Source organism: Rhipicephalus microplus, unplaced genomic scaffold (assembly GCF_043290135.1).
Source record: "Rhipicephalus microplus isolate Deutch F79 unplaced genomic scaffold, USDA_Rmic scaffold_798, whole genome shotgun sequence".
NCBI lineage: Eukaryota > Metazoa > Arthropoda > Arachnida > Ixodida > Ixodidae > Rhipicephalus > Rhipicephalus microplus.
The window spans coordinates 15,001-27,742 of record NW_027465353.1 but is presented as its reverse complement, the minus strand read 5'-3'; the positions used below and the strand labels follow the sequence as shown (position 1 = coordinate 27,742).

Genomic DNA, 12,742 nt, shown 5'->3' with positions numbered 1-12,742 from the left:
GTGCGTTAAAGTTGCGCGTCCGTGGCTCTCGCAGCTCTTGCGCGCCCGGTCGCAGAGAGGAGTACGCAACCTCGACCGCACTTTCCCTGCAGGCTTCCTTCCGACTCGAAGTCCTGCGGCGGTCTCAACGAGGTGCCACATCCTCAATGCAGTCGGTCGCCCCCGTTTCGGTTGGGCTCTGGCACGACGGTCGCCACCGTCTCGCCCTTGAGTGGCCGCTGTTGGCGCTCGCTGTGAGGTGTTCAGCGTGCTGTCCGTGTTGCCGACGCGGTCAAAACGAGTCGACGGCTCACGTTCCCTTGTGCGCCGAAGGCTCTCTTGATATGTGATCCGACCCTCAGACAGACGAAGCCAAGGGAAGACCCAAGGCCGCAATGTGCGTTCAAAGAATCAGTGCTCAGTGTGTCCTGCAATTCACACCAAGTCTCGCAGCTGGCTGCGTTCTTCATCGACCCGAGAACCGAGTGATCCACCGCTTAGAGTCGTGAAAAAGTGTTTGTTCAATTCCGTACAGTCAAAACCAAACGTTTCTGGCACTCGGCCAAACAGTGGCCAAGAAGGGCGCTTTTCAGCGCACGCTTGGACTCCAAAACTCTGCCGCGCCTTTTTCGGCTGCCGCAAATCGAGCAAACGGTGTGTTTCGGACGGCGTTTCGCTTTCGCTACTTGCGAGTGCTTTCGTGGTCCACCCCTCTATAAATACTCGGGAGGCGTCGAAGCCGGTTCTCCAAGCCGGACCCGTAGGTATCGTTGTGTGCTCGCTCTCATTGGCCCGCCTAACCAGAAAATGCCTGCGGTACACCCATTTGGATAAGAGTGCACGCAGATGCGGGCCTCGACGGCTACACATTTCCTCGGGCGGCCGCCTCCCGGCCTCCGTGGAGCGCGGGATGCACGGTCCCATCGACAAGCCTCTCCCGTTTTTACCGTGGCGTCGCGGTTCACCACGGCAGGCGGGTCGGTCTCCTCCGCATAAAAAGGGGGACCCCCGCTTTTTGTTCCACGAAATCGCACAAGCTTTTTTCGCATCCACGGTTTGCCACCGCACACCAAAATGCCGATCCGGCTGCCTACTTTAGCCAACAGGTGGAGCCAGGCGCGCCGTACTTGCGCGGCACTTCCCACGTCCACCGAAGTCGGTGCCAAGGACCACTTTCGGCGCCGGAGCCGCGTACGAGCCTACTCGAGGCGGAAGAACGAAGCCAGCAAGGGCCTGGCCGCAAGTGCGTTCAATTGTCGGGACGTCCAAGTCCCTCGTTCTTCCGTGCTTCCTCTTTCGGCAAGTCGTTGCGGCACCTTCCCAAAGCGCGCAGACCCGCTAATCGCGACGAGCGCGACGTGGCCGTGCCGCCTTTCCCTCGGCAGCAAGCAAAACGCCTGGCAACGTCGACGCTCCCCTAACCGCGATCTCGCACCGTGTTTCGTGTGGCGAATTCAAAAGCCGGCCGGCGCTGCTGCAACCATTACGGTCGGTACGCATACGCCGCGGAGGGCGGGACGGTCATCGGAGCGTGCGGTTCCTCCATCGAGTACTGCGCACCTCGGCCGTCGCATCGCCGTGCCATGACCGGCCGCGCGTCAACGCGAACCGGTGCCAGCGAGATCCCTCGCCTGCAAGAACCGACCGGCAGCCTCCGTCACCCGAGGACGCGGAGGCGCTTGCCGCGGACGGCGGGACGGTATGCACTGGTGCACAGCGGACCCGTCACATCGCCAGTTCCTTGACCGACCGCCGACGCTTGTGCCGTTCCTCTCGTACTTGGCAGTCGCCGCGCGATTGTCGGGTCTCGTTCTTGCACGCTCGAACGGTCGGGAGGGCACTCGGCTGGCGTTTCGGGAACGCGCAGCCTCGCCTTCTACCGACGTAACCACGACTCGCCGTTCGCGCTCCGCCGCTCCTGTTTACAGTACTAGGCGGTCCCGCAGCGGTCGGGTCGCGCATTTCGAGCGCTTCGAGCCACGGTGCAGTGGCGGGTCGAAAGCCGACCTATGAGTGCGTTGCGCCGTTTGTACCCGCGTCCGCCACCTGGCCGACCGTCCAAGGTCGCGGTGTTGGCGTCCGCTGGGCGCAACAATTTGTCACGGGGTGCCGCTCCACATTCAGGCAGCCCCGTGGGGAAAAGCCGACCCCGCGTCCAAACGGGGTCAGCGGCAGAAAGTGTCGGGCGCAGACGCAGCTGAGGCGCTCACCCTTCACAATCCGTTAATGATCCTTCCGCAGGTTCACCTACGGAAACCTTGTTACGACTTTTACTTCCTCTAAATGATCAAGTTTGGTCATCTTTCCAACAGACCGGCGCAACCGAAAGGCCGCGCCGGACATCGGTCCGAAGACCTCACTAAATCATTCAATCGGTAGTAGCGACGGGCGGTGTGTACAAAGGGCAGGGACGTAATCAACGCGAGCTTATGACTCGCGCTTACTGGGAATTCCTCGTTCAAGGGGAACAATTGCAAGCCCCTATCCCAATCACGAAAGAAGTTCCACGGGTTACCCAGTCTTTTCAGACAGGGATAAAGACACGCTGCTTCCTTCAGTGTAGCGCGCGTGCGGCCCCGGACATCTAAGGGCATCACAGACCTGTTATTGCTCTGTTTCGTGCGGCTAGGAGCCGCTTGTCCCTCTAAGAAGGTTGTAAGGTGCTGGGAACCCCGCACCTATTTAATAGGCTAGAGTCTCGTTCGTTATCGGAATTAACCAGACAAATCGCTCCACCAACTAAGAACGGCCATGCACCACCATCCACCGAATCAAGAAAGAGCTCTCAATCTGTCAATCCTCCCAGTGTCCGGGCCGGGTAAGTTTTCCCGTGTTGAGTCAAATTAAGCCGCAGGCTCCACTCCTGGTGGTGCCCTTCCGTCAATTCCTTTAAGTTTCAGCTTTGCAACCATACTTCCCCCGGAACCCAAATACTTTGGTTTCCCGGAAGCTGCCCGCCGAGTCATTTGAGTAACTCAGGCGGATCGCTGGTTGGCATCGTTTATGGTCAGAACTAGGGCGGTATCTGATCGCCTTCGAACCTCTGACTTTCGTTCTTGATCAATGAAAACATTCTTGGCAAATGCTTTCGCAGTAGTTCGTCTTGCGACGGTCCAAGAATTTCACCTCTAGCGCCGCAATACGAATGCCCCCGTCCGTCCCGAATGCCCCCGTCCGTCCCTCTTAATCATTACCTCGTATTCCAAAAACCAACAGAACAGAAACGAGGTCTTGTTCTATTATTCCATGCAAGTTTATTCAGGCGACTCGCCTGCGTTGAGCACTCTAATTTTTTCAAAGTAAAAGCACCGGCCATCTCGAGGCACACAATGAAGTGCACCAAGAAAGAACCGGCATGATGTTCAGTCCGAGCCGTCGCATCGGGTAGATGCACTACTCGTCTGGAACTGAGATCCAACTACGAGCTTTTTAACCGCAGCAGCTTTAGTATACGCTATTGGAGCTGGAATTACCGCGGCTGCTGGCACCAGACTTGCCCTCCAATTGATCCTCGTTAAAGGATTTAGAGTGTACTCATTTCAATTACGGGGCCTCAAAAGAGTCCCGTATTGTTATTTTTCGTCACTACCTCCCCGTGCCGGGAGTGGGTAATTTGCGCGCCTGCTGCCTTCCTTGGATGTGGTAGCCGTTTCTCAGGCTCCCTCTCCGGAATCGAACCCTGATTCTCCGTTACCCGTAACAACCATGGTAAGCAAGTAACCTACCATCGAAAGTTGATAAGGCAGACACTTGAAAGAAACGTCGCCGGCTCGTGGCCATGCGATCAGCACAAAGTTATCCAGAGTCACCACACAATACGGGCCGAAACCCGATCGATCTTGGTCTAATAAAAGCACCCGTTACCCAAAGGGCTCCAGGCTCACTGCATGTATTAGCTCTAGAATTGCCACAGTTATCCAAGTAGGAAGAAACGATCTAAGGAACCATAACTGATTTAATGAGCCATTCGCGGTTTCGCCTTATTTCGGCATGTACTTAGACATGCATGGCTTAATCTTTGAGACAAGCATATGATTACTGGCAGGATCAACCAGGTAATCGTTCGACTGCGCGTCCGTCCTCGCCTTCGGCGGGCCGGACGCAGTCTGTGTGCGGCGGAGGCCACCTTCAGGCGCCCCAACACGCTTATTTTGCACTCCGAGATGACGGCGTTCGAGCTCGCTACGGCACAACCTTCCCGAAAGACGAGTGGGAGCCGTGCGGCAAGAAGCACGTTCATGCTCGCTCTTTTTCGTTGCATCGACTCGGTCGCGCCGTGCGGGTTGCCCAAGCCCGCTGCACTGTCGGTGGACCGGCCGGAACTAGCAACGGAGCCGAGACTGCAAAGCCGCCAGACGACGGGTCACGCCCGCGTCTTCGGCGCTTTCGCATCTGAATCGCCCGAGGACGACACGGAACACACCTCGATATCGTGGTAAAACGGCACCGTCCGACAACCAGCCCCTAACGCATCAAGCGGATGAGGCTGCAGACGACTGCCGTGGATTCCCCTGGAGCAGACCCGAGGACACGCTTGACGAGGCCGAAGCCCGCCGCATATCAGACACCCGGTCGCTTTCGCGTACGCCGCTCACGAGAACCCCCACATAATAGCAGCGATAAGTACCCAGACCTCCTTGGGCACTAATACGAGCGTACTCGAGAAAATTTCACCGCGGGTGTGCCCCGAAACGTGTGGCACGTTGAGCGTGCCACAAGTCTACGTCGCTCTCAAACCCGCCGAGGTCGTAGAATTTGCGACCCTACTCACGAAATTCCCACCGAGGATACGGCCGCAAACGTACCGCACCTTGGGTAGGCCACGAGTTTGTGCAACACTACGCTGACGGCACAGCACCGAGGTCGTGCGCGCACGCACGGGAAAATTCCGCCGCGGTTTCTGCCGAAAACGTGAGGCACCACGACTCTCCGCAAGTTCGCGTCGACTGCGAAAGACCGAAGTCGTGAACGACGTGTCCGCTACTCGCCGCCGACACGCTGGACACCAAACGTACAACGACTCGACGGCGTCGTAGAGGCCCACGACGCGGTTTTCCTTAACGACGTCTCGGCGTGGCACCGACAGGTTAGAACGGCCGACCAACGTTCCCTGTCCGCCGTTCGGCTCAGTCGAAGGGCTCGGCGACTTCGGCAACGCTGCGAAGCCGCACGGTGACGCACGCCATGTCCCCATTTTTTTTTTTTTTTTTCTTTCTGCGTCTGCCGGGGTGCCCCTATAATAGCAGCGATAAGCACCCAGACCGCCGTGGGTCGCTCGCCCCGGCTGACGTGGTTTTTCGTACTCCTGCGGCGGTCGCCGTCAAGCACGTCCAAATACGCTACTTTCGTGGGCGCATTCACGCTCTTTCGCTTCGCCGGAGTGCCAGCACTCACTCTGCCAAAAACGGCGAACATCCGAGCGGCGGTTCCCACTTTTGCGTCGGCGTCGCAAACCCCGCCCCGGCAGACGAGGTTTGCCGTACTCGTGCGACGGTGGCCGGCGGGCACGTCGAAAGACGCCGATATCGTGCGCGAATTGGCGCACCTTGGCTTCACCGGAGTGCCGCCACTGACTCCTCCAAAAACGGCGAAGATCCGAGCGGCGCTTCCCACTTTCGCATCGGCGTCCCGAACTCCGCCCCGGCTGACGCGGTTTACCGTACTCGTGCGACGGTCGCCGGCGAGCACGTGGAAAGACGCCGATATCGTGCCCGAATCGGCTCCGTTCGGCTTCGCCGGAGTGCCAGCACTGGCTCGGCGAAAGACGACGAACATCCGAGCGACGGTTCTCACTATTGCGTACGCGTCGCAAACCCCGCCCCGGCAGACGCACTTTGCCGTACTCGTGCGACGGTCGCCGGCGAGCACGTAGAAAGACGCCGATATCGTGCCGGAATCGGCCCCGTTTGGCTTCGCCGGAGTGCCAGCACTCACTCGGCCACAAACGGCGAACATCCGAGCGGCGGTTCCCACTTAGCCGTCGGCGTCCCGAACTCCGCCCCGGCAGACGCGGTTGCCGAGCTCGTGCGACTAGCGACCGCGAAGCCGTCTCGCGACGCCGCTTTCGTGCGCGGCTCCCACTGCGACCTGGGTCACCCGAGGTCGACGAGCAAGAAAGAATGTCGAAAAAAAATTTTTTTTTTTTTGCGTCTGCCGGGGTGCCCCTATAATAGCAGCGATAAGCACCCAGACCGCCATGGGTCGCTCGCCCCGGCTGACGTGGTTTTTCGTTTTCCTGCGGTGGTCGTCGTCAAGCACGTCCAAACACGCCACTTTCGTGGGCGCATTCGCGCTCTTTCGCTTCGCCGGAGTGCCAGCACTCACTCTGCCAAAAACGGCGAACATCCTAGTGGCGGTTCCCACTTTTGCGTCGGCGTCGCCAACCCCGCCCCGGCATACGCGGTTTGCCGTACTCGTGCGGCGGTGGCCGGCGGGCACGTCGAAAGACACCGATATCGTGCGCGAGTCGATGCTTCTTGGTCTCGCAGGAGGGCCGCCACTCACTCCTGCAAAAACGGCGAAGATCCGAGCGGCGCTTCCCACTTTTTCGTCGGCATCGCAAACCTCGCCCCGGCAGACGCGCTTTGCCGTACTCGTGCGACGGTCGCCGGCGAGCACGTCGAAATACGCCGATATCGTGCCCGAATCGGCCCCGTTTCGCTTCGCCGGAGTGCCAGCACTCACTCGGCCAAAAACGGCGAACATCCGAGCAGCGGTACCCACTTAGCCGTCGGCATCCCGAACTCCGCGCCGGCTGACGCGGTTGCCGAGCTCGTGCGACTAGCGACCGCGAACGCGTCTCGCGACGCCGCTTTCGTGCGCGGCTCCCATTGCGACCTGGGTTACCCGAGCTCGACCAGCAAAAAAGAAGGTCGAAAAAAAATTTTTTTTTTCTGCGTCTGCCGGGGTGCCCCTATAATAGCAGCGATAAGCACCCAGACCGCCGTGGGTCGCTCGCCCCGGCTGACGTGGTTTTTCGTACTCCTGCAGCGGTCGCCGTCAAGCACGTCCAAATACGCCACTTTCGTGGGCGCTTTCGCGCTCTTTCGCGTCGCCGGTGTGCCAGCACTCACTCTGCCAAAAACGGCGAACATCCTAGTGGCGGTTCCCACTTTTGCGTCGGCGTCGCCAACCCCGCCCCGGCATACGCGGTTTGCCGTACTCGTGCGGCGGTGGCCGGCGGGCACGTCGAAAGACACCGATATCGTGCGCGAGTCGATGCTTCTTGGTCTCGCAGGAGGGCCGCCACTCACTCCTGCAAAAACGGCGAAGATCCGAGCGGCGCTTCCCACTTTTTCGTCGGCATCGCAAACCTCGCCCCGGCAGACGCGCTTTGCCGTACTCGTGCGACGGTCGCCGGCGAGCACGTCGAAATACGCCGATATCGTGCCCGAATCGGCCCCGTTTCGCTTCGCCGGAGTGCCAGCACTCACTCGGCCAAAAACGGCGAACATCCGAGCAGCGGTACCCACTTAGCCGTCGGCATCCCGAACTCCGCGCCGGCTGACGCGGTTGCCGAGCTCGTGCGACTAGCGACCGCGAACGCGTCTCGCGACGCCGCTTTCGTGCGCGGCTCCCATTGCGACCTGGGTTACCCGAGCTCGACCAGCAAAAAAGAAGGTCGAAAAAAAATTTTTTTTTTCTGCGTCTGCCGGGGTGCCCCTATAATAGCAGCGATAAGCACCCAGACCGCCGTGGGTCGCTCGCCCCGGCTGACGTGGTTTTTCGTACTCCTGCAGCGGTCGCCGTCAAGCACGTCCAAATACGCCACTTTCGTGGGCGCTTTCGCGCTCTTTCGCGTCGCCGGTGTGCCAGCACTCACTCTGCCAAAAACGGCCAACATCCGAGCGGCGGTTCCCACTTTTGCGTCGGCGTCGTAAACCCCGCCCCGGCAGACGCGGTTTGCCCTACTCGTTCGACGGTCGCCGGCGAGCGCGTCGAAAGACGCCGATATCGTGCGCTAATTGGCGCTCCTTGGCTTCTCCGGAGTGCCGCCACTCACTCCTCCAAAAACGGCGAAGATCCGAGCGGCGTTCTCCACTTTCGCATCGGCGTCCCGAACTCCGCCCGGGCTGACGCGGTTTACCGTACTCGTGCGACGGTCGCCGCCGGGCACGTCGAAAGACGCCGATATCGTGCCGTAATCGGCCCCGTTTGGCTTCGCCCGAGTGCCAGCACTCACTCGGCCAAAAACGGCGAACATCCGAGCAGCGTTTCCCACTTTCGCATCGGCGTCCCGAAGCCCGCCCCGGCAGACGCGGTTTGCCCTACTCGAGCGACGGTCGCCGGCGATCACGTCGAAAGGCGCCGAATTCGTGCACGAATCGATGCTTCTTGGTCTCGCAGGAGGGCCGCCACTCACTCCTGCAAAAACGGCGAAGATCCGAGTTGCGCTTCCCACTTTTTCGTCGGCGTCCCGAACTACGCCCCGGCTGACGCGGTTTACCGTACTCGTGCGACGGTCGCCGGCGGGCACTTCAAAATACGCCGATTTCGTGGGCGCATTCACGCTGTTTCGCTTCCCCGGAGTGCCAACACTCACTCTGCCGAAAGCGGCGATCATCCGAGCGGCGGTTCCCACTTTTGCGTCGGCTTCGCAAACGGCGCCCCGGCAGACGCGCTCGTGCGACGTACTCGTGCGACGGTCGCCGGCGAGCACGTCGAAAGACGCCGATATCGTGCTCGAATCGACCCCGTTTCGCTTCGCCGGAGTGCTGCCAGTCACGGCGCAGAGAACGGCGAACAAGTGTTTTTTTTTTTTTTTCCTAGAATTTGTGTTATAGAAGGCACATTTGATATCGGACGATAATTTTCAACTTTATCACGCGCACCGATTTTCGTGTAGAGGTTTGCAAGTTTATGGGAATTTCTCCACTTGGAATAATGCGATTTAGTAGTACTACGAGAACTTCATGGATGTACTCAAGGGTACGGGGCAAGTCAGTTACGTCAACACCTGCAGATTTTTTACACTTCAAACTGAAAATTGTTGGTTGTGAGTCCTCGTGTGATATTAAAGGCCGATTCGCTAACACATAGAACAAAGAAAGAAAGGAAGAAAAAACGCCCGCGCTCGCTCAAGAAACCTGGGTTCGCAACAAGTGGCAACAACAAGCAACCGAGCGAGTGCGCCAAAACCCGTGGCGGCCGAACAAACGCGAAGTCCCAACCGCGTCAGCCGGGGCGGCACGGGACAGGAAAAATCACTTCAGCCGGGGCGGCGGGGCACCGAATAAACCTCGTCACCTCGTCGCAGGATAAAAGAGGAAACAAAAAGTCTAAACAGCGTCTGCTGGAGCGAATGCGTAATAAAACAACAACAACAACAAAAAAAAAACACCCGCGCTCAAGAAGTCTGCAATCCTCACAAAAGGCGACTGTGACCGAGCAGCGTCAGCCGGGGCCGTGCGGAAACGGAAAAACCGCGACTACCGGGGCGTCGAGGCACCGAAAAATCCACTTCAGCCGCGGCGAAAAAAAAAACAAAAAGAAAGACGGAGGGGGGGGGGGGGAACCACGTCTGCCGGGGCGAAGGAAAAAAAAAACGCGTCTGCCGGGGCGAGCCCGGGTGCGGCACCACCGGGAAAACTGTGGCAAACAGACATGGCGATCGAGTGAGTGGGCCGCCAGCCAGGCTCAGCCAAAAAGTGCAAAGTCCGAACTGCGTCAGCCGGGGCGGCAAAAACCGCGTCAGCCGGGGCGGCGCAAAAAACCGCGTCTGCCGGGGCGGCACGAAACCGCGTCAGCCGGGGCGGGGCGAAAACTGCGTCAGCCGGGGCGAAAAGAAAAAAAAAAAACGCGTCTGCCGGGGCAAGCCCGGGTGCGGCACCACCGGGAAAACTGTGGCAAACAGACATGGCGATCGAGTGAGTGGGCCGCCAGCCAGGCACAGCCGAAAAGTGCAAAGTCCGAACCGTGTCAGCCGGGGCGACGCAAAAACCGCGTCAGCCGGGGCGGCGCGAAAACCGCGTCAGCCGGGGCGGCACGAAACCGCGTCAGCCGGGGCGGCGCGAAAACTGCGTCAGCCGGGGCGGCGCGAAAACCTCGTCAGCCGGGGCGAGCGAAAAGGGGGGGGGGAACCACGTCTGCCGGGGCGAAAGAAAAAAAAACGCGTCTGCCGGGGCGAGCCCGGGTGCGGCACCACCGGGAAGACTGTGGCAAACAGACATGGCGATCGAGTGAGTGGGCCGCCAGCCAGGCTCAGCCCAAAAAGTGCCAAGTCCGAACTGCGTCAGCCGGGGCGGCAAAAACCGCGTCAGCCGGGGCGGCGCGAAAACCGCGTCTGCCGGGGCGGCGCGAAAACTGCGTCTGCCGGGGCGAGCCCGGGTGCGGCACCACCGGGAAAACTGTGGCAAACAGACATGGCGATCGAGTGAGTGGGCCGCCAGCCAGGCACAGCCGAAAAGTGCTAAGTCCGAACTGCGTCTGCCGGGGCGGCACGAAACCGCGTCAGCCGGGGCGGCGCGAAAACCGCGTCTGCCGGGGCGGCACGAAACCGCGTCAGCCGGGGCGGCGCGAAAACTGCGTCAGCCGGGGCGAGCCCGGGTGCGGCACCACCGGGAAAACTGTGGCAAACAGACATGGCGATCGAGTGAGTGGGCCGCCAGCCAGGCACAGCCGAAAAGTGCTAAGTCCGAACTGCGTCTGCCGGGGCGGCACGAAACCGCGTCAGCCGGGGCGGCGCGAAAACCGCGTCTGCCGGGGCGGCACGAAACCGCGTCAGCCGGGGCGGCGCGAAAACTGCGTCAGCCGGGGCGAGCCCGGGTGCGGCACCACCGGGAAAACTGTGGCAAACAGACATGGCGATCGAGTGAGTGGGCCGCCAGCCAGGCACAGCCGAAAAGTGCTAAGTCCGAACTGCGTCAGCCGGGGCGGCAAAAACCGCGTCAGCCGGGGCGGCGCAAAAAACCGCGTCTGCCGGGGCGGCACGAAACCGCGTCAGCCGGGGCGGCGCGAAAACTGCGTCAGCCGGGGCGAAAGAAAAAAAAAAAAACGCGTCTGCCGGGGCGAGCCCGGGTGCGGCACCACCGGGAAAACTGTGGCAAACAGACATGGCGATCGAGTGAGTGGGCCGCCAGCCAGGCACAGCCGAAAAGTGCTAAGTCCGAACTGCGTCAGCCGGGGCGGCAAAAACCGCGTCAGCCGGGGCGGCGCAAAAAACCGCGTCTGCCGGGGCGGCACGAAACCGCGTCAGCCGGGGCGGCGCGAAAACTGCGTCAGCCGGGGCGAAAGAAAAAAAAAAACGCGTCTGCCGGGGCGAGCCCGGGTGCGGCACCACCGGGAAAACTGTGGCAAACAGACATGGCGATCGAGTGAGTGGGCCGCCAGCCAGGCACAGCCGAAAAGTGCTAAGTCCGAACTGCGTCTGCCGGGGCGGCACGAAACCGCGTCAGCCGGGGCGGCGCGAAAACCGCGTCTGCCGGGGCGGCACGAAACCGCGTCAGCCGGGGCGGCGCGAAAACTGCGTCAGCCGGGGCGAGCCCGGGTGCGGCACCACCGGGAAAACTGTGGCAAACAGACATGGCGATTGAGTGAGTGGGCCGCCAGCCAGGCACAGCCGAAAAGTGCTAAGTCCGAACTGCGTCTGCCGGGGCGGCACGAAACCGCGTCAGCCGGGGCGGCGCGAAAACCGCGTCTGCCGGGGCGGCACGAAACCGCGTCAGCCGGGGCGGCGCGAAAACTGCGTCAGCCGGGGCGAGCCCGGGTGCGGCACCACCGGGAAAACTGTGGCAAACAGACATGGCGATCGAGTGAGTGGGCCGCCAGCCAGGCACAGCCGAAAAGTGCTAAGTCCGAACTGCGTCTGCCGGGGCGGCACGAAACCGCGTCAGCCGGGGCGGCGCGAAAACCGCGTCTGCCGGGGCGGCACGAAACCGCGTCAGCCGGGGCGGCGCGAAAACTGCGTCAGCCGGGGCGAGCCCGGGTGCGGCACCACCGGGAAAACTGTGGCAAACAGACATGGCGATCGAGTGAGTGGGCCGCCAGCCAGGCACAGCCGAAAAGTGCAAAGTCCGAACCGTGTCAGCCGGGGCGACGCAAAAACCGCGTCAGCCGGGGCGGCGCGAAAACCGCGTCTGCCGGGGCGGCACGAAACCGCGTCAGCCGGGGCGGCGCGAAAACTGCGTCAGCCGGGGCGAGCCCGGGTGCGGCACCACCGGGAAAACTGTGGCAAACAGACATGGCGATCGAGTGAGTGGGCCGCCAGCCAGGCACAGCCGAAAAGTGCTAAGTCCGAACTGCGTCAGCCGGGGCGGCAAAAACCGCGTCAGCCGGGGCGGCGCAAAAACCGCGTCTGCCGGGGCGAAATAAAAAAAAAAAACAAAGAAAAAAGCCCGCGCTTAATCAAAAGAAAACAAAGAAAAAAGCTTGCGCTTAATCAAAAGAAAACAAACAAAAAAAGTTCGCGCTTAAGCCTGGCGGTGGAACCACCGGGGCAAACAGACCTGGCGATCGAGTGAGTGGGCCGCCAGCCAGGCACAGCCAAAAAGTGCAAAGTCCGAACCGCGTCAGCCGGGGCGGCGCGAAAACCGCGTCAGCCGGGGCGGCGCGAAAACCGCGTCAGCCGGGGCGGCACGAAACCGCGTCAGCCGGGGCGGCGCAAAAACTGCGTCAGCCGGGGCGGCACGGAAAAACGAAAACCGCGTCAGCCGGGGCGACATCAAAATGAGGAAAAAAAAAAAAAAAACTGCCTTAGGACACCTGCGTACACTTTCATGCGTTTGGGCATATCTCTCTGTAACACGCGCGCCCCTCGTTACGCGCG

General features: G+C 60.9%; 2 non-coding genes across 2 annotated transcripts; both read right to left on the bottom strand.

The window, feature by feature from the left end:
- Positions 1-331: 331 nt before the first annotated feature.
- LOC142795671 (5.8S ribosomal RNA) lies at positions 332-484 on the bottom strand. Its single transcript, XR_012893211.1, has one exon. It is a non-coding gene; the product is annotated as a 5.8S ribosomal RNA (ribosomal RNA).
- A 1,719-nt stretch (positions 485-2,203) lies between these two features.
- LOC142795673 (small subunit ribosomal RNA) lies at positions 2,204-4,037 on the bottom strand. The gene has a single exon (XR_012893213.1). It is a non-coding gene; the product is annotated as a small subunit ribosomal RNA (ribosomal RNA).
- Between the last annotated feature and the right edge of the window lie 8,705 nt (positions 4,038-12,742).